A 19,343-nucleotide genomic window follows, 5' to 3' on the forward strand; every position below is an offset into this window, starting at 1 on the left:
GAGGAATGGAGGCTTAGAAAAGTCAAGAAACTTGTCCACACCGTCACCCCGCTGGTGGGCGGCTCCCCCAGGGCTCGTGCCTCAGCCACTCCTGCCCACGAGGGCCAGCTTCGCAGTCTGGCTCACTCTTGACGACTTCTCCCCAACCAGCCCTGTGTTCCATCCATCAGTCCTCCCAATCAGCAAGTGTCTACAAACCCCAATCTGGGCCTGGGCCCCTGGAGGGACTCAAAAGGCAGGAAAGCCATAGCCCCTGCCCTGGAGTTACTGAGGAGACAGGACAAAAGCACAGAGAAATTCACACACAACCCCTGGCTGAGCCCTGCCAAGCCACTTCCCTTCTCTGAGCCTCGGTCTCCTTATCTGCAAAATGAGCGGGTTGCACCGGAAGGCTGCAAGTATGCAATCCTACTCATCTCTGATCACCGGAGTGCACCCCACTTAATTAGAAGGTGGGGACACTGAGGCCCAGGGATTAGGGCTATCCCAGAAAAAAGCTGGAGCAGAGTCAGAAAAGAAAATCACAAGATTTGACCCTTAGAAGAAAATGGCTTTGTTATTAAGAATAGGACTAACACTCAAGAATGATTCCAGGGAGGGGAGATGGGGGGCGCATCTACTGCTCCATCCTTTTGTATCTGACAAAGCCCGAGAGAGCGTCAGCCTGGTGTGGATTTCCCCTTAGTTCTTGGGCGGTCAAGGAAAAGTAAGCTGGTTGCTTCCGATCCTTTCATTTCCAGGGTACCGCAGGGTGCCCGGAGAGCAGAAAGGCTCCAAATGAGGCATTTCTAAGCCTTTTTCTTAGGAGCAAGAAATGGTGTTTGAGTGTGGAGGAGTGACCGCCATCAGGCACCTCCAGGTTTGGAGATGAGGGGACTGACCCGAACTGGAGGCTGCCTTTCCTTCAGGGCATCTGGGTAGGAACACATGCAGCTCACAGCATGGTTGCTTCCCCCGCCATCCTACAGCAGCGGTGGCAGAGCGAGATTCAAACTCATCTTTTCACTGCCGATCCAGCCCTGTCTTCAATACCAGGGCATGACGCTCAGACTGCAATTATGGCTCCACAATCAGAAGTCCATCTTTGTTCCACCTCTGAAAGAAGGTCCCTGTAAATCACAGTATAGACAAGGTGAGATAAGGACTGTGGTAGGCTGAATAATGGCTCCCCAAAGAGATCCATGCCCTAATTCCCGGAACCTATGGATGCTATTCTATAGGGGACTAGGGACTTGTAGGTGTGATCAGTGAAGGACCTTGAGATGGGGAGATTCGCTTGGATTATCCAGGTGGCCCTAAATATAATCACAAGGGTCCTTAAAGACAGAGGCGAGAAAGTAAAAGGGGAAGCAGGAGATATGAGGATGGGAGCAACAGGGTGTGTGTGTGTGTGCGTGGTGGGGGAAAGGGGTCAGGAGACGAACACAGGTAGCCTCCAGAAGCTCCCCTGGAGGGAACATTCCAAAGCCTCCAGGTGAACATTTTGATTTTGGTCCAGTGAAACTGACTTCAGACTCCTGGTCTCCAGAACTCCAGTAAGAGAATCAATTTGGGTTGTTTTAAGCCACCAATATGTGGTCATTTGTTATAGCAGCCACAGGAAGCTTATACAGATGCTATTTACCCACTTATGAGAATAAACTAAAGCATTTAAAATATAAATAATTTATGGTAATTCATTGTAAGCAGAAACCATGATTGCTTCTCTTGGCTGGTTCTTGGATATTTGGATTAAAAATCATTTTAAGTTAGTGATTAAAGCCAAAACTATACCCGACCAGACTTGGCAAGGCCTAATTTTATATTGGTGATATGGAACTTTTGTTTACGTATTTGAAAGTAAGTTTTAAAATCTCTATATCAGACTTCTACTAATGCAGACTGCCCTCCCCTCAATGCATCTAGGAAGGAAGTATACTTTAGTATATAGGACACAAAGACTAATATACTAAGCAGGGAGGAAAGAATTAGCAAGTTAATTACTCTTACTTGTGTGTTCACTTCCATCCTGGTGAAGAATTATTTGTTCAGTTCTGTCTGGAATGGTGGTGTCTACTTAGAAATATGTATCTTTGGGGCAGTAATTTATCATATGCATGATATAACTAGCTGATAATTCTAGATCTTATAACAAGGCAAATGCACAAACCATTAGCTTTGGGACCAGATGTGTAACTAAAAAGAAAATTCATGGTTTGCTAATATTATTCTCTGAGAAGGAGGTAGCATGTGGATTTCAGCTTTTCAGTATGTCTTGGATGTGTTTGTGCTTTTTGTGTCATTGTTATTCACAAAGATGATGTTTATCACACATATTATCCGATTGGAATTATCACCGACTATACAAATTACTATCTGGAATAATGACTGTGTTGATTGTAATACTTTAGTTGATGAACATGGGCTTGAACCATATCATACAAAAACCTAATCAGCACAGGCTAAGGTGCAAGTCATGCCGTAATAGGGTAGAAATTTTGTATCCCATTACAAGTTAATCAGTAAAGGAATGTTGCCTATAAGCTTACATTATACATAATGGCCCGTCTCTGGGAACTCTGTCTCCCAGGTAATGAGCATTAAGCTAAAATACCTTTGTTTAGCTCACAAGAAACGTCCTGACCAGACCCACCAGTGAATGACTACAAGAAAGAAGAAACTAGCACATTCCCACCAAAGTCTGGCTGGAACCAGGACTCTACCCCCTCCCCCCCCCCCTCCCCTTTTAGTATAGAAGAAGCCTGAATTCTAATTCGGAGAGGATAGTTCTTTTTTTTTTTTTTTTTTTTTTTTTTTTTGCAGTACGCGGGCCTCTCACTGTTGTGGCCTCTCCCATTGCGGAGCACAGGCTCCGGACGCGCAGGCTCAGCGGCCACGGCTCACGGGCCCAGCCGCTCCGCGGCATGTGGGATCCTCCCGGACCGGGGCACAAACCCACATCCCCTGCATCGGCAGGCGGACTCTCAACCACTGTGCCACCAGGGAAGCCCGAAGATAGTTCTTTGGGACACTAGTCCACCATCTTCTCCGTCTACTGGCTTTCCTAGTAAAGTCTCTACCCCTTGCCTCAGCAACTTGTGTCTCAGTTTATTGTCCTATCCTGGGGTGCGTAGTACGAGCTTGGACTCAGCAACAATGCTATCATTAGGTATTAACCTGCTTGCTTTCCAAAGCATCTAGTAAGTATTCACTGCTGCTCACTGAACAGTGAGTTAAGGACATGAACAATCCCTAGATACTTAGAATGGTCTTTACCATTATTTCCTTGTGACAGGATTGTCAGCTTTGTGGGGGCACCATGGTGGGGCTCCAAGAAGTACCATCTGCTCTACCCTCCAGAACAACCGTAGCAACCTAAATATAAAACATAGAATATAAATCAACTAATTCTGTTCTAATAATTCTGACATGGAATTGGAAGAGCAGTTGGAGACATCACTGAAGGGTAGATGTGAGGCTTGAACCAGACCTTAAAAGAGAGAAAGAAATGATCAAATGAGAGGTAGACATGTGGGGTGTATCTGAGGCCTGCAGTTGGATCCTGCCACAAACAGCTTGCATGCTGTTGAAGTAAATTTGGGGTCCCGTTAAATATCTTCTTTTTTTAAAAATAAATTTATTTTTATTTTTATGTATTTTTGGCTGCGTTGGGTCTTTGTTGCTGCGCGCGGGCTTTCTCCGGTTGCGGTGAGCAGGGGCTACTCTTCGTTGCGGCGCACAGGCTTCTCATTGCGGTGGCTTCTCTTGTTGCAGAGCGTGGGCTCAAGGTTTGCAGGCTTCCGTAGTTGTGGCTCATGGGCTCAGTAGTTGTGGTGGACAGGCTCAGTTGCTCCACAGCATGTGAGATCTTCCCGGACCGGGGCTCGAATCCGTGTCCACTGCATTGGCAGGTGGATTCTTAACCACTGCGCCATCAGGGAAGCCCTAAATATCTCCTTTATGTTATCCTCAGGGTAAAATATATATAAACACTGCCAGATACTTTTTTTTTAAAGGCCAGCTGCTATTGCTCGTAGGTGGGCATTGATGTGCACACAGAATGCCCAGGTGTGGTTGCTGAGATGTCATCCTGCAACTCCTGCTTTCCAAGGCAGAGAAGCGCTACTACAGTGTGTTCTTTTACAGCCCAGACTGGTACTAACATACAGGGGGTACCTTTTAGGATTTGGTCTCTGTGTTTTGTTTGGGGCTCGTGGTAATGTGGGATGAGTGTCCTCATGAACTGTTTCACATGATATGGTTCAGAACCTGTTGTCTGATCTATCCTGGTCAGTTTCAGCCCAGGATGTGACTTTTGTCTCCCCCTCTGGATTGTGGACCCCAGGACCACATCTCACGCTTTTGTTGCATCCTCTTCCGCACCTTGCCTGGTGCCAGGCCCAGAGGGATGCACCCTAAACCTGAATCAAATTGCAAAGCCAAACAGAGGCCAGTGGAAGGAGTTGGTGGGTTTAATAACAACCTATGAACTTGGGAAGCTAGGGAGTAAGGGAGAATGAGTCTTTCCTATTATTCAAATTGTCAGAGTTGCTTTCCTTCCATATTCTTGCGTTGAAATCACTGCTAGAAACCTTTCTTGTCTAAAACAGGTAAGTAACCACCTTCAAACAGACAGGGGGGTCTCTCTAAAGCTGCCAGGACCATATGTAGAGTTTTAATGGCGATAGGCCACTGGTACTTTTTTCTTCCATTCCACCTGGGGAAAAATCCCCCAGGCCCACTTTACTCCGAGGCCAATGGACAGATAGGCGAAGGTCCACCAGCCAGTGTGGGCTGCTGGAGGGCAGACGTGGCTACAGAGTGTCTCAGAGCTGACTGCACAGAAGACATCCCAGGCCTTGCTCTCTCATCACACATAGGACCAAGACAGGTCTGCCCACCCAGCCTGAGCCTCCCTGTGTGGCATCGCCAAGCTGGGGGCTATTTCCTCCCCTGCAGACCTGGAAGCAGTGAGTCTGACAGTGACAGCAATCTGCCCTGACAGTCGGGTCCCAACACAGGTGGGACGACCAGAACACCTGCCCCTTCCCGTGAGTACTGGGGTAGCCGTGCAGCAGTGACGCCCCTTCCAGAAGCAAGGATGCCTTCTTACCCCTTTGGTGACATTTGCCTCTTGTACAAGGGGCACTGCCCTGGGAAGGGCACATACCTTAGATCATATAGTCGCCGACAGTGGGGGACTCTTGGTCTGTGGCTCTAATCCACAGCTTTGCCCATTGGGCCACACCACCTCCCTACTGCCTGTCACCTGTGCTATCATCACCTCCAACTGCTCTATCTAGAAAGTGCTTCTCTCTCATTCTCCCTTTTCTTTTTTTTTTTTTTTGTTCCCTGGGTCTATTTGTTTTTGTTTCTTTCTTGTTTATTTTGTTCCAGGCACATTTGTTGGGGAAGTAGACCAGGGAGGCCCCAGATACCTGGGCTGGGTGGACTGCTATCTCTGGTTGACACATCTGCCTGCAGGGCTCGCTCCTCCCTCACAGCTGGCAGCTGCCGCCACCGGGAGATGGCTGCGACTTGGAATCTGCAGCGGCCCAGCTGAGGGCTGGCTCCCCTCCCCTGCAGACGGTGGAGATGACGCCTCTGGAGTGCCAAGCCTCCCACATGTCACCCCAACACACGCAGGGCCCTGCAGCCCATTTCTTCTCTCCTCCTGTGGTTTCTTCTTGCTGCTCTTTGGTCAAGAACGAGAGGAAGGACTCCGAGGCTGCACCCTGTTATTATGCGACAATCATCAACATCCTCGAGCTCTAAGTCAGGGGTCAGGAATGAACCCAAAAGTAGGCATCACTGGGGAGAACTGAGCACACCTGCTCTGGTTTGGGCAGGGCAGGCAGAGGGGACGTGGAGTCCGAGAGCCTTCCCGTCCGCCTCCCGTGCCTCAGTTTCCCCACCCGAACCATCGTCTCCAAAACAACTTACTGCTCTCAGAGCAGAAAATTTGGAAGAACCTGAAACATTTAAAGGAAAAAATCACGCACAATTCTGCCATTAATATCTTGCTGTTTTCATCTATCGTTTTTATATAACTGAATCACCCTGCCTATGCAATTATGGATCCTGTTTTTCAACAACAACCTTTCCATAATGAACAAGTCATACATGTTCATTATGGAACATTCAGAAAATTCAAGCACAAAGAAGGAAAATGACTTTTTGTTGCTCCCTTGAGAAATAACAAACAGTAATGTTTTGATGTTGTCTTTCTGGTCTTTTTAATAAGCATGATATACCAAAAGGAAAAATAACGCACAGTATTCATACTTTCGGGCAACCTTTCCTTTTCCCCTTAACTCAGCATGAATAATTTTTATATTATTATATGTTCTTTTGCCTCATTTATGATGACAGAACATACAGATGTGCTACATTTTATTTAACCAATCTCTATTGTTAGTTAGTCCTTTGGTTTGGTTCCAATTTTTCCCCATCAATAACAGGGCTAATTGTAGCTAAATGTTTCCCCCAGTTCTGTATTAACTCCTCTGAATACCCCAGGCCTGGCACCTCATAGATTACGGGGAGATCGTACCTGATAACATGTCTGAAATTACTTTGAGAAATATGTACATTGCTGCACATCTGTGACGGGTTATTGTTTGTCAGTTGATTTAGGAAGTAGGTGGTGTTGGTGGAAATGGTGCATGTATTAAGCAAACAATAACAGTAAAATCAGACACGTAACATGGTACTTCCCATGTGCCAGGCACTGTTCCGAGAGCTTCACATTATTTTTAACGTGTTTAATTCTTAAAACAACCCTATGAGGTGAGTACTATTAATTAACCTAAATTAATTTTTAAAATTTATTTGACTGAAGTATAGTTGATTTACAATGCTGTGTTAATTTCTGCTGTGCATCAAAGTGATTCAGATATATATAGATATAGATATTCTTTTCCACATTCTTTTCCATTATGGTTTATCGAACATAGTTCCCTGTGTAATACAGTAGGACCTTGCTGTGTATCCATCCTATATATAATAGTTTGCATCTGCTAATCCCAAACTCCCACTCCATCCCTCCCCCACCTTACCCCCCCCTTGGCAACCACAAGTCTGTCCTTTATGTCCATGAGTCTGTTTTGTAGATAAGTTCATTTGTGTCATATTTTAGATTCCACATATAAGTCATATCATATGATATTTGTCTTTCTCTTTCTGACTTACTTTACTTAGTACGATAATCTCTAGGTCCATCCATGTTGCTGCAAATGGCATTATTTCATTCTTTTTATGGCTGAGTACTATTCCATTGTATATATGTGCCACACCTTCTTTATTCACTCATTGTCAATAGACATTTAAGCTGTTTCCACATCTTGGCTATTGTGAACAGTGCTGCTGTGAACATAGGGGTGCATGTATCCTTTTGAATTATAGTTTTGTCTGGATATATGCTCAGGAGTGGGGTTGTTGGATCATATGGCAACTCTATTTTTAGGTTTTTGTGGAAACTCCATACTGTTCTCCATGGTGGCTGCATGAATTTACATTCCCACCAACAATGTAGGAAGATTCCTTTTTCTCCACACTCTCCCTAGCATTTGTTATTCGTGTTTTTTCATGATGGCCATTCTGACCAGTGGGGGGTGGTCCCTCATTATAGTTTTAATTTTCAAAATCAGAATCTCTAATAATTAGAGATGTTGAGCATCTTTTCATGTGGCTGTTGGCCCTCTGAACGTCATCTTTGGAGAGATGTCTATTTAGGCTTTCTGCCCATTTTTCAATTGGGTTGTTTGTTTCTTTGTTGTTGAGTTGTATGAGCTTAATTAACTTGGCTCTTAGAGGAGGAAATTGAGGCACAGAGAGGTTGACTGTCTTGCCCAAGGTCACAGAACTAGGAAGTGGTGGAGCTGGGATTCTAAGCCAGTCTGGCTTCCAAGTCTCTGCATGTAACCCTCTCTTAAGAAGCCAGTCCCCCCTGAGTGTGGGCAACTGGGAAATGGGGGGTAGTGGTAGGGTAGGTATGAACCATGATTTTAGTGCACCCCTGGAGTCCCACGTGATGGTAATAGGCACCTGACCCAGCATACCTTAAGGGAGCTCATCAGCCTTCAGGCTCTGCCTCAAAGATCAGAGCACTTGGATAACAGCACAGAAGTGATTATTCAAAACGAGATGTTATCTTTCAAGGGACACTCTATATTTAGGAATAAAATGACTGGGATGTGTTTTGTTTTTTTCAAAATAACGCCGGTTGGGGGCAGGGTGGGGGGGGTGCATAATGAACAGATGGGGCGTAAGTAATGCAAAATCAGCTGTGAGTTGAATTTGTTGAAGCTGAGTGGTCTGACTGGTGGATCTATGGGGGCTCTCTCTTCTCTTGTATTTGCCGGAAATTTGCCATGCTAAAACATTTTTAAAACATCTCAAGTCATTAGACAGTTCATGAGTGATCTTTGAGAGGATATTCCAACCCGGAGTGTAAAGGTTCAGAGTAGAACATAAAGACAAACACACCTCTTTATTGGGTTTCTATAATGTTTTCTTTCTTTCTTTCTCTCTCTCTCTCTTCCTTTCTTTCTTTCTCTCTCTCTCTTTCTTTCTTTCTTTCTTTTTCTTTCTTTCTTTTCCCCAGTATTGACCAGTTTGCAGAAACATCCCCAAAGGATCCAGCTCTTCACTGACAATGCATGGAATGAGAGTTAGAGGTTTGTTCATTCATTCAAGAACTGTATCTTCATCTTGAGTACAGGGATAAGCTGTGAGGGATACGGCTGAGTTTGGGAGAAAAGATACACAAAGGAAATGTTAACCACACAAGGTAAGCATTCAGCAAATGTCTCAAACCTTAGCGGAGGCTAAGGGGGTAAGGGAGGAGGGGGTGGGTTGTGTCCCCCTGCCCAGGGCTTAGAGTTCCTGAGGGAGGGACAGCTGAGCCCGGAGCCTGGAGAGCTCCCTTTTTTCTCACTCCCATCCTTCCCATCTGAGTGCCCTACGACTCAGGACTGTACAAGGGGTCAGGACTCTACGTTTTGCAAAGGGAGACTTACTTTTCAGCTGGCTGAACCAAAGCAAAAAAGCACCTCTCCTTCAACACCATCTCTCATCCTTATATGGTGGCAAACTTTCCGACAAATCTGGCTGCTGTGTATTTTTTCAGTGACTTAAATTGCCAGGAAGGCTAGCAGTGTATGGTATGTACATAATCTACTCCAAAATGGATTTTACATGATAAGAGATAGATTAATAGAGAACAAAGCCCCCCCCACCCCCCAAAGGTGAGGTGGGCCGGGCCTACAGACAATGAACTAGTGGAAGAAACATCTGTGTACTCCGGATGATCCTAGATCTCTTAGGATCACATGCTCATCTTCTACCAATGAAAGCTCAATGAGGTTCCTCCCTCCCCCACTCCCTCATCCTGCCTTCTCCTTCCCTTGAAAGAGAGTGTTTAGTTTCCGACTTAACTCACTATGGTCTATTCCAGGATTTAGGGCAAAACAGAAAACTGAGATCCGGAGCTCTGTAATTAGGCCTCCTCGTGGTTTTCAAGCAGGGCCGATCTGTGAATATGCCTGAATTTTCCGATCTGGAGGCAGCAGGAGAGAGCTGATCAGACGCGGCTAGTGAGGCCCGCAGTTTTCCTGATCTGCCCCCGCTGTTGTGGCATATGACCACAGCTCAAGAGCTGGGTGGCCGCAGCCTCCTGCCCGCGCCTGCGCAGTTGGCCTGGGGGTGCTGACAGCACGGCCCCGTAGGGGAGGGAAAAGGAAAGGTGAGCCGGGAGGAGGGCATGCCAGGAGTCAGGCTCTCTATGGATTAGAGGAGCCGCCAGGAGGGCCCGATTGAGGCAGAGCCCAAGGGTACTAGGTGCAGAGTAATTGGGGTCCTGAGGTCCTGAGTTAATTTCCATTTTTCACAGACGGGCACACACGTTAGAATAGACAAGACAGAAATTTAAGCTGTCACTGCTCCCAACCAATCCTAAGAAGCAAGACTGAAAGGGGGCAAAAGCTCAATTTCTCAGAAGCTGTCTACTGGGGCAGAGACCTATGCCTGGGACAAGGCACCCCCCCCCCCCCCGCAAAGTGATGCATCCTGGGGTTTCTTCACTGATGGGCAGGCACTCACTTTTCCTGGGCACAGAAGTTCCCGTGGCACCCTTAATTCCACAACCTGGATTCTTGCAGATTTTACATGGAAGGGCCTTCTTCCCCCCTTATTCTTGGCTTTAAAGACTCCTCCCAAATTTCACCAGTCTGCTAGGAGTTCATTTTTACCGGTGAGATCTGTTCTCTTGCTTATGTGAAAAGGACCAAAACTATTTCCTGATGACAAGGCCAAATAGCTGTAGCTTGAGTCTGTTATCTCAAACCTGAATGTAACCTGAGGTGCATTCATTTTTTTAAAAAATGCCAGGTAAGGAATGAAGTTCTCCCAACTTAACTGCACTGGTCAGATGCAACCTGGAGAATTATGTTAACTTCTGCATTTCACCTTTAAGAGAAAAGTATTTTATAATACTTCCAGAGGAGAGATCAAGAACTATGTCCCAAAAGGACTGATCAGGAATGACAAGTCTGTGGAAGATAAAACTGAAGGGGACAGGAGAACCAGCTCTGAAGCAGAGAAGGCCAATGTTGGCTCAAAAAATCAGAAGCGGGGCAAAGGGTGGGGGAGGGGAATGCTGAGAGACAGATTTTGACTTTATAGCAGCCAGAACCTTCTAATAATTAGGCTATTTAAACATGGGAAGGGCTCAGTGAGGTAGTGAGTCAAGGCCTAGTCAGGCAGTAGCCAAGCAGAGGCTGGACAGCCACTCCTAGCAGAAGTGCTACAGGGGGATTCCTGCATTGGGCAGGAAACCAGCTCTAAGATTCTGTTATTTTGTAACTCTGAAATGTAGGTCCTATACATCATAAATTAGATTAGGGGATAGACTAAAACATTTCAGTGGCTTCTTAAAAACATTTAGAGTTTTGTTTATAGAAATGAAAAATGAATGAAAGTAAAAAAATGAAAACCATGGGTCATTTTTTTAGGCTCCTTTCAGCGTTTTGCTTTCATGTGTCTTTGTGTTCCTCTTAATTTCAGATCCTGTTTTCTTTCTTTTACTTCTACCTATTCGTCCTTATATTCTCTCTATGTCTCCTTTTACACAGAAGATTTTCATTTATTCCATGGGTGGTAGGTCTTTGTATCATATTGGAGGAATTTAAGGTCTGGTTATTTGGAAATGATTAGAGTAAAATATCTATAATATCTTACCTAGCCTGGTGAGTGTTTCTTTGTACTTTTCCTCTCTTTTCCAACCACATCTTTTGGTCAAGACCACGTTTGGGTTTAAGAAAAATCATTAATGCTCATAATATTATGAGTAAAGGAAAAGAAAGTAGAATTGCCAGAATGATTCTGGAGGAATATACATGCAAGTACAACCAAACTAATCTTGAAAAAAAAAGAAAAAAAAAGAAAAGAAAGAAATAATAAGGACTTTCCATAAAATTAGAATTGCATACACCATAATTACAATCACTGACATAATGCTGGGAAAATGACACTCATCGATTAAAACTGAAAAGTCCAGAAAGAGACTCAAATCAATATATAATTAAAGTCCCATTTAAAATCTGTAAGAAAAAAGGTGAATTTCATGAAATGATTAACTCTTTGGAAAAGAAGAGGGTCCCCCCAAATTTCATAAATAAAACCATGGAAGACACCTGAAACATTGTAAATCAACTATATTTCAAAAAAAAAATAATAAAAATAATAAAAAATAATAAAACCATGGAAGTACTGGGGAAAAGTATAGGTGAACATTTATATATTCTTTGGGGAAAAGACTCTTAAAAATAATAAAACACCCAAGAAAGTATCTGAAATAAAAAATATTGATACATCTAATTTTAAAATGTGCATCAAAACCACAATAAACCATATAGGCAAATAGTAAAACAAAAAGGAAAGTATTAACAACATACATGAAAAAACATTAATGTCATAATATATAAAAATCTCTTACTAATCAATAAGATTAGGAGGACTGTCTCAATAGAGGACAGAGCAAAGCACGAGAATAGTAAATAAACTCAGAAGAAACACAAGTGTCCAATGAACATGTGGCAATTGAATCTTGGACTGATGGCAAATTAGAGCTATGAGATGCTTTTTTTTTTTTTTTTTTTTTGTCTATCCATTGGACAACATACTTTTGTTTAATGTAAACATTTAGCATTGACTTCAGTTTGGGAAACAAGACATTCTCATGTACTGATGTGTGTGAATTGATGCAACCTTTTGGGCAGCATACTTGGCAATATATCTCAGAAACCTTGAAAATATTCAGTCCTCTTTGACAAAGGAAGTCCACTTAGAAGAATTTTTTTCTAAAGAAATCACTAGGGCTGTATGCTAAGGGTCAGCTGTAGGAATGTTTGTATCGAGCAGAAACTAGAACCAATCTAAATGTCTAATGGTCCAATAGCGACCATTTAATCAATGTTGACATGTCCTATGTAGCCATTAAAAATGTTGTAGAAGACAATAAATGCTGGAGAGGGTGTGGAGAAAAGGGAACCCTCCTACACTGTTGGTGGGAATGTAAATTGGTGCAGCCACTGTGGAGAATGGTATGGAGGTTCCTCAAAAAACTGAAAGTAGAGTTGCCCTATGATCCAGCAATCCCACTCCTGGGCATATATCCAGACAAAACTGTAATTCATAAAGATACATGCACCCTTATGTTCATAGCAGCACTATTCACAATTGCCAAGACATGGAAACAGCCTAAATGTCCAATGACAGATGAATGGATAAATAAGATGTGGTATATATATATATATATATATATATATATATATATATATATACACAAAGGAATACTACTCAGCCATAAAAAAGAATGAAATAATGCCATTCGCAGCAACATGGATGGACCTAGAGATTATCATGCTAAGTGAAGTAAGTCAGAAAGACAAAGACAAATACCATATGATATCAGTTATCTGTGGAATCTAAAATACAACACAAACGAACTTATCTATGAAACAGAAACACACAGACATAGACAACAAACTTGTGGTGGTCAAGGGGAAGGGGGTGGGGGAGGGAATGGAGTGAGAGTTTGGGATTAGCAGATGTAAGCTATTATATGTAGGATGGATAAACAACAAGGTCCTACTGTATAGCACAGGGAACTATATTCAATATACTATGATAAGTCATAATGGAAAAGAATATGAAAAAGAATGTATATATATATATATGTATAACTGAATCACTTTGCTGTAGAGCAGAAATTAATACAACATTGTAAATTAACTATACTTCAATAAAATTTTTTAAAAGTGCTGTAAAAGAACATGGAAAGATGTTCATAGTGTATGTTTCTGTATATTTCTGTTGCTGTTGTTGAAATAACTGCCATTTATTTATTTTGTTCAAGTTTTTTTTTTCAAGGTTTGTTTTTTAAAAAATGGTATACAGAGAGATCAGCTAGGTGGTCTGTGACCACCTAGAGGGGTGGGGTAGGGAGGGTGGGAGGGAGGGAGACACAAGATGGAAGAGATATGGAAACATATGCACATGTATAACGGATTCACTTTGTTGTAAAGCAGAAACTAACACACCACTGTAAAGCAATTATACTCCAATAAAGATGTTAAAAATAATTAATTAATTAATTAATTAATTAAAAAATGGGGTACACTTTGAGTAAAAGAAGTGAGATTTAATCTGGCAGGTTAAAGAGCTGGAGCAGGATTGTGGCAGCAGGGTACCTTTGGTCTCAAACCATCCTCCTGGACACAACCGCAAAGCACCCAGCCTCTGGCCTGGAGACCCGCTGGCCACGCTCTGCGTTTTGCAAGCTCTGTGTCGGTGTTACATGGTGCACCAGGGCTGGAGGAATGGACTAAGGGTGAAGTGGAGCAGCTGGCAGCCCTCTTGGGAACTCCTCCCTGTCAGGTGGCTCCTGTTCCATGCCCTCCAAGCCTGGAGCTGTGCAAGGCCCCGGACGGTTAATCAGGTCAAATCCAAGAGCTGTCTCACCCTCTAGTTTACCGTAAACATGCCTTCAGGCGCAAGTGCCCAAGAGCTGGACAGTGATGCCAGAGCAGGCACTGGGGAGCCAGCATCTTTTAGGAGAGACTCTTTGTTTGCCCCTCTCTTCCCCTTCCCTCCTCACCCCTCCCCTCCTCAGCCCTTTCCTCTATCTCCCCCTCATCCCCCTTCCTTCCTATCCCCTTCTATATCCTCGTTTAGGGATAGGCCTGAGGCTAGTACAATCTGGGAGAGGAGAACCTCTTTAAGAAAACAAGTACACAATTATGAACTCAAATTCAAGTACAGGACCTTGAAAGGGTTCTGTCTAAGTGAGAGGCCTGAACTAAAGCTTCATAGGCTTCATGGTAAATCCACCTTTAATCCTGAATCTGGTTTTTACTGTTTGCATGAATTTCCTTTTAGCTTGTATTATGTATGTTTTCATAAGCTACGTTAAATATTGTTCTACATATTTTTAAGCTTTATGTAAATACCATTTATATAAATAGTATTCTCCATGAAATTTTTATACAGATTGTTTTTCTTACTCATCATTACATTTGGGAAATTTATCCATATTGAGACGCATAACTTTAGTTTCTTTTAACTGCTATGTTCCATCACATGACTCAGAATGTATCTACTCTCCTGCTGCAGTTTTTCAGTAAAAACAGCAGGTTATAAAACAAAAGCAGGTTGTAAACGCGAGCGCGTGCGCACACACATACACACACACACTGCAGAGCAAGTAAATCAGTGTCGTTTTGTTGTAAGACTAGAACAGAACTAGGTCAAAAAACATGATTTAAAAAAGAATCCAGAAATAATCTTAGAAAATTGGTATATAATACAGACAGCATTTCAATTCAGCAGGCAAAAATGGACTACTTAATAAATTGTATTGAGAGAATCAGCTATATGCAGACAAAATAGATAAAAGCAAATCTCTAACTTACATGATACACAAAATTATAATTTAGGTGAATTAAAAACCTGAACCCTCAAAATACAAATTTTAAAGTATTAGGGAAAAAAGTATAGGGAAATATCATTAAGATCCCATGGAAAGGGGAACCCTAAATAAGTCATGGAAAGCAAAACTCATATAGTAAAAGACTGAACAATTTAAATTAAATTAATGAATAAATATCATCTAAGTTGTAAAAAAAGGAACTGTATAATAAAAGATACCATAACATAGAAAACAAACTTACAGTTACCAAAGGGGAAAGGCAGGGGAAGGGATAAATTAGGAGTTTGGGATTAAAATTATATGCTACTGTATATAAGATAGATAACCAACAAGGACCTACTGTACAGCACAGGGAACTATATTCAATGTCTTGTAATAACCTATAATGGAAAAGAATCTGGAAAAAAATATATATGTATAATTGAATCATTTTGCTGTACATCTGAAACTAACACAACATTGTAAATCAACTATATTTCAATAAAAGTTTTTTTAAAAATACCAAGAAATTTTTTTAAAGATACCCCAAACAACATGAAAGACAAGCTGAAGACGGGGAGAAAAATTTGCAACTTATATAACAAAAATGAGTATAACAGATATATGTGGGGAAAACAAACAAACAAGCACCCTTTAGAAAAAATGAGCAAGGGGTGTGAATAGGCAATTCATAAAAGAGGAAAAACATGTAAGAAGATGCTCAAACACAGTTTTCCTCAGGCAACTACTAACGAAAAAGTTGAAGAGATGCTGTTTTACACCTGATGTACTGACCACTTGAAAATGTCTGGTAGGTGAAGGGTCACTGAGACTGAAGTGCGAACCTCTCGATTCCATTTTCATGCTCCAAGATGATGCAGCCCCCTGAGAGGCAGTGGGCATAACCTTGGATCCACAATTTCTTCTTGTAGGAATTTAGAATCTTGAAATATGGAAAAGACACATAAGACATTTCCTGCAGCATTGCTGGAGGTAGAGAAAAATTGTTAACAATCCTAATTATCCACTAAAAGGAGAGGATAATAAGTAAAATACGGCATAGAGGGTGAGAGGGTGAGACAGCTCTTGGATTTGACTTGATTAACCGTCCAGGGCCTTGCACAATGGAATACTATTCAGCAGTTAAAACAAATTCACTTGATCAATATATTAACACGATTAGATTTCCAAAACACTGTTAAATCGTAAAGTCATACTTATAGTATGATGCCTTTTATGTAAATGCAACACACAAATACATCAACATATTGTATGATTATAGGATTCTGGAAGGAAGCACACCAAACTCCCAAGAGTGATTGGTCACTTGGACAGAAGGAAAGGTCTGGGATTTATGAGAGGTGGTCAATGAGAAATTCAGCTTTATATATGATGCTTTAATTTTGTTTAAAACGTGCATGTATTTATGTGCTTCTTGTTCAATTAAAATAATTTAAAAGATAAAAGATTAGAAGGATGTATGTTCACAGTGATAACTCTTGGAATGAAATTATAAATTTTACTTTGTTCTTTTTTCTTATCTGTGTTTCCTCAAAGGTCCACAATGTTTGCCCATCACATTTGTAATAAGAAACCAGTTATTGGGAGAAGCCACTCCCGATCGCGTCTGGGTCTTGGAGAAGATTCTCTGTTGGTTTGGTGAAGGGGAGAGAAGATGAATCATCTTTCATTTAGTGAGCTATGTTGCCTCTTCTGCTGTCCGCCTTGTCCGGGGAAAATTGCTTCAACATTAGCATTTTTGCCACCTGATCCAACTTACACGCTGACGTGTGATGAAAGTGGAAGCCGCTGGACGTTACACCTATCAGAACGGGCAGACTGGCAGTATTCCTCTAGAGAAAAAGATGCTATTGAGTGTTTCATGACTAGAACCAGTAAAGGCAACAGAATTGCCTGCATGTTTGTGCGTTGCTCACCCAATGCCAAATACACTTTACTCTCTTCACGCGGAAATGCTGTTGATCTTGGTCAGATGAGCAGCTTTCACATAGGACTGGGATCACGGATTAATTGTAATATATTCTCATACGATTCTTCTGGATATGGTGCAAGTTCTGGGAAACCAACAGAGAAGAACCTCTATGCAGACATAGAAGCTCCTTGGCTTGCTCTGAGGACAAGATATGGCATTCGTCCTGAAAATGTGATTATATATGGCCAAAGTATAGGGACAGTACCATCTGTGGATCTTACTGCTCGGTATGAGAGTGCTGCTGTTATTCTTCATTCTCCTTTGACCTCAGGAATGCGAGCCGCTTTTCCTGATACCAAGAAGACCTACTGTCTTGATGCATTCCCAAACATTGACAAAATCTCTAAGATTACCTCTCTAGTATTAGTAATTCATGGGACTGAAGATGAAGTCATTGACTTTTCACATGGCCTCGCGTTGTTTGAGCGTTGCCGAAGACCTGTGGAGCGTCTGTGGGTTGAAGGGGCAGGTCACAATGATGTGGAACTTTATGGACGGTATCTTGAAAGATTGAAACAGTTTGTGTCACAGGAACTGGTAAATTTGTAAAATAGTCTGAAAATTTGCACACTGGGTTTTCTTTCTTGCTCAGCTGCACTCTTTGGTAAATAACATAAAACCTGAAGGTTCTGTTTGCAAATCATGTCAGTTGCCTTCATAAATGCGCAGGTAATGATTTGTTAACAGACTTAATGAAGGTTTTAATTACCAAACTAGAAACTGGAAATAACAGTATCATGCAGTCAGGCTGTGTAATTTATATTTTTTCTGTGAATTTTTTTTTAAACATCAAGATGAGTACTGTATGAAATTTTAATTCTATAAGATCAAATGCTATGAAAGTATTGCCAAATGCTTTTGCATGTCAGAAATAAATGTATAAGTATTTTAAAAACATCTCAATGTACTAAATCTTATCCTGGTATACAAATGTAATATTATTTCAATAAAAAGCTGTATATCTAAAACAGTTCAAGTACTCAGAATAAACTGTATGAAAACATGCAAGTTCACTAAAGATGACCTAAACCCTGTTGTAGACGGATAGAGATTTAAAGGTTATTTTATTGTAAAATACATTGAATTTTCTGTATTCCCTGGTTATTATACATTTTCTCCTTAAAAAAAATGATGTAAGTCTTAATTTTTATGCCATTTGTTAATTTACCCACTAGTTACCTTGTAAATGAGAAGTCACAATAGCACTGAATTTTAACTAGTTTTGATTTATAAGTTTGGTACTGTGAGGCAACTACTTAAAATTTTCATTTTAGTAATTTAAAAGGCATTTGGAGCTTCAAGAATAATTTTGTACACAATGTTGTTTTAAATTTTGACTAATCTCGTAGAAATGCAATACTGTCACTATTAGAAAAACTGAAAGTCCATTAGATGTTCTTTAAGACCACAAACAGACTGGCTATTTGATCCCTTTTCACTTTGACTATTTTTAAGAATAGGACCTGTTGTTTTGGATTACTATCTGAGAATTTCCTGGATTTACTCCTGGATGCAGGAGATGAGAAAACGTTTAATTCATAACTTTTATATTAATGAATGTAGTGAAAAAAAATAAAGCTCACACAAAAACTGAGCTGCCTTTCCTTGAATGAATCCTGCTTGAACAAAACAGCGAAAGAAAAAGAAAAATAAAATTAATGGTATGTAGTCTAATTTGTAAATGAATGAATATTGAAATAATACATACTGTGGATATATTTGAAGGCCTTATGTAGTTTTAATTGTTCTGCTTGTTCTGTGGTTATGTCTAAGACTATAGTGTATGATTCTCTTCAAAGTATATCAAGTATTGTGAATGCTTTCGTTCAGATGTGTCAAATTAACAGTAAAACAATAATATGCCACTCAAAAAAAAAAAAAAGAAACCAGTTATTCGTCAAGGATTGCTGGAAGTTCAAAAATTCTTAAAAAGTTAAGAATATACCCTTATATTCTTTAAATATACCCTCCCTATCCCACCCCCCAACTTAAATACATAGCACTGTGTTTGGGAAGAGTGGCAGGTTTTATTGCAAAATTAGGTAATTCCCCAAAGTCTGGACGTATAGAAAAAGGTTCTGGGAATCTTTTAGCTTGGTTCAGGGGGTTCTAGGGAAAGGGCTCTTGGTTTCGACTCACCGATGTTCCATTAACCAGGACACTCCAGGGACTTGACTTAAGATTTACTGACAATCAATATTTAACTACAGTTAAACTTAGCTACTTTCTGGGAAAGAGTCTTCTCAGATAGCTGAGAGTTTTCATCTCTTTTTTACATTTTTCCATTGTAATGATTTGGAGTAGAAACATTTCTAGAATGTTTTACGTACTTTTCTGCCTTCTTAAACAGAGCACAGAGTATCCAGTTTCAGCTTTCCCAACTTTGCTATTTCTAAAGGTTGC

General features: G+C 41.3%; 1 pseudogene; it reads left to right on the forward strand.

Moving 5' to 3' along the window:
• Positions 1-16,622: 16,622 nt before the first annotated feature.
• LOC131761367 (alpha/beta hydrolase domain-containing protein 17B pseudogene) lies at positions 16,623-17,489 on the forward strand (annotated as a pseudogene).
• The last annotated feature ends 1,854 nt before the right edge of the window (positions 17,490-19,343 follow it).

The sequence above is a fragment of the Kogia breviceps genome, chromosome 8 (assembly GCF_026419965.1).
Source record: "Kogia breviceps isolate mKogBre1 chromosome 8, mKogBre1 haplotype 1, whole genome shotgun sequence".
Taxonomy (NCBI): domain Eukaryota; kingdom Metazoa; phylum Chordata; class Mammalia; order Artiodactyla; family Physeteridae; genus Kogia; species Kogia breviceps.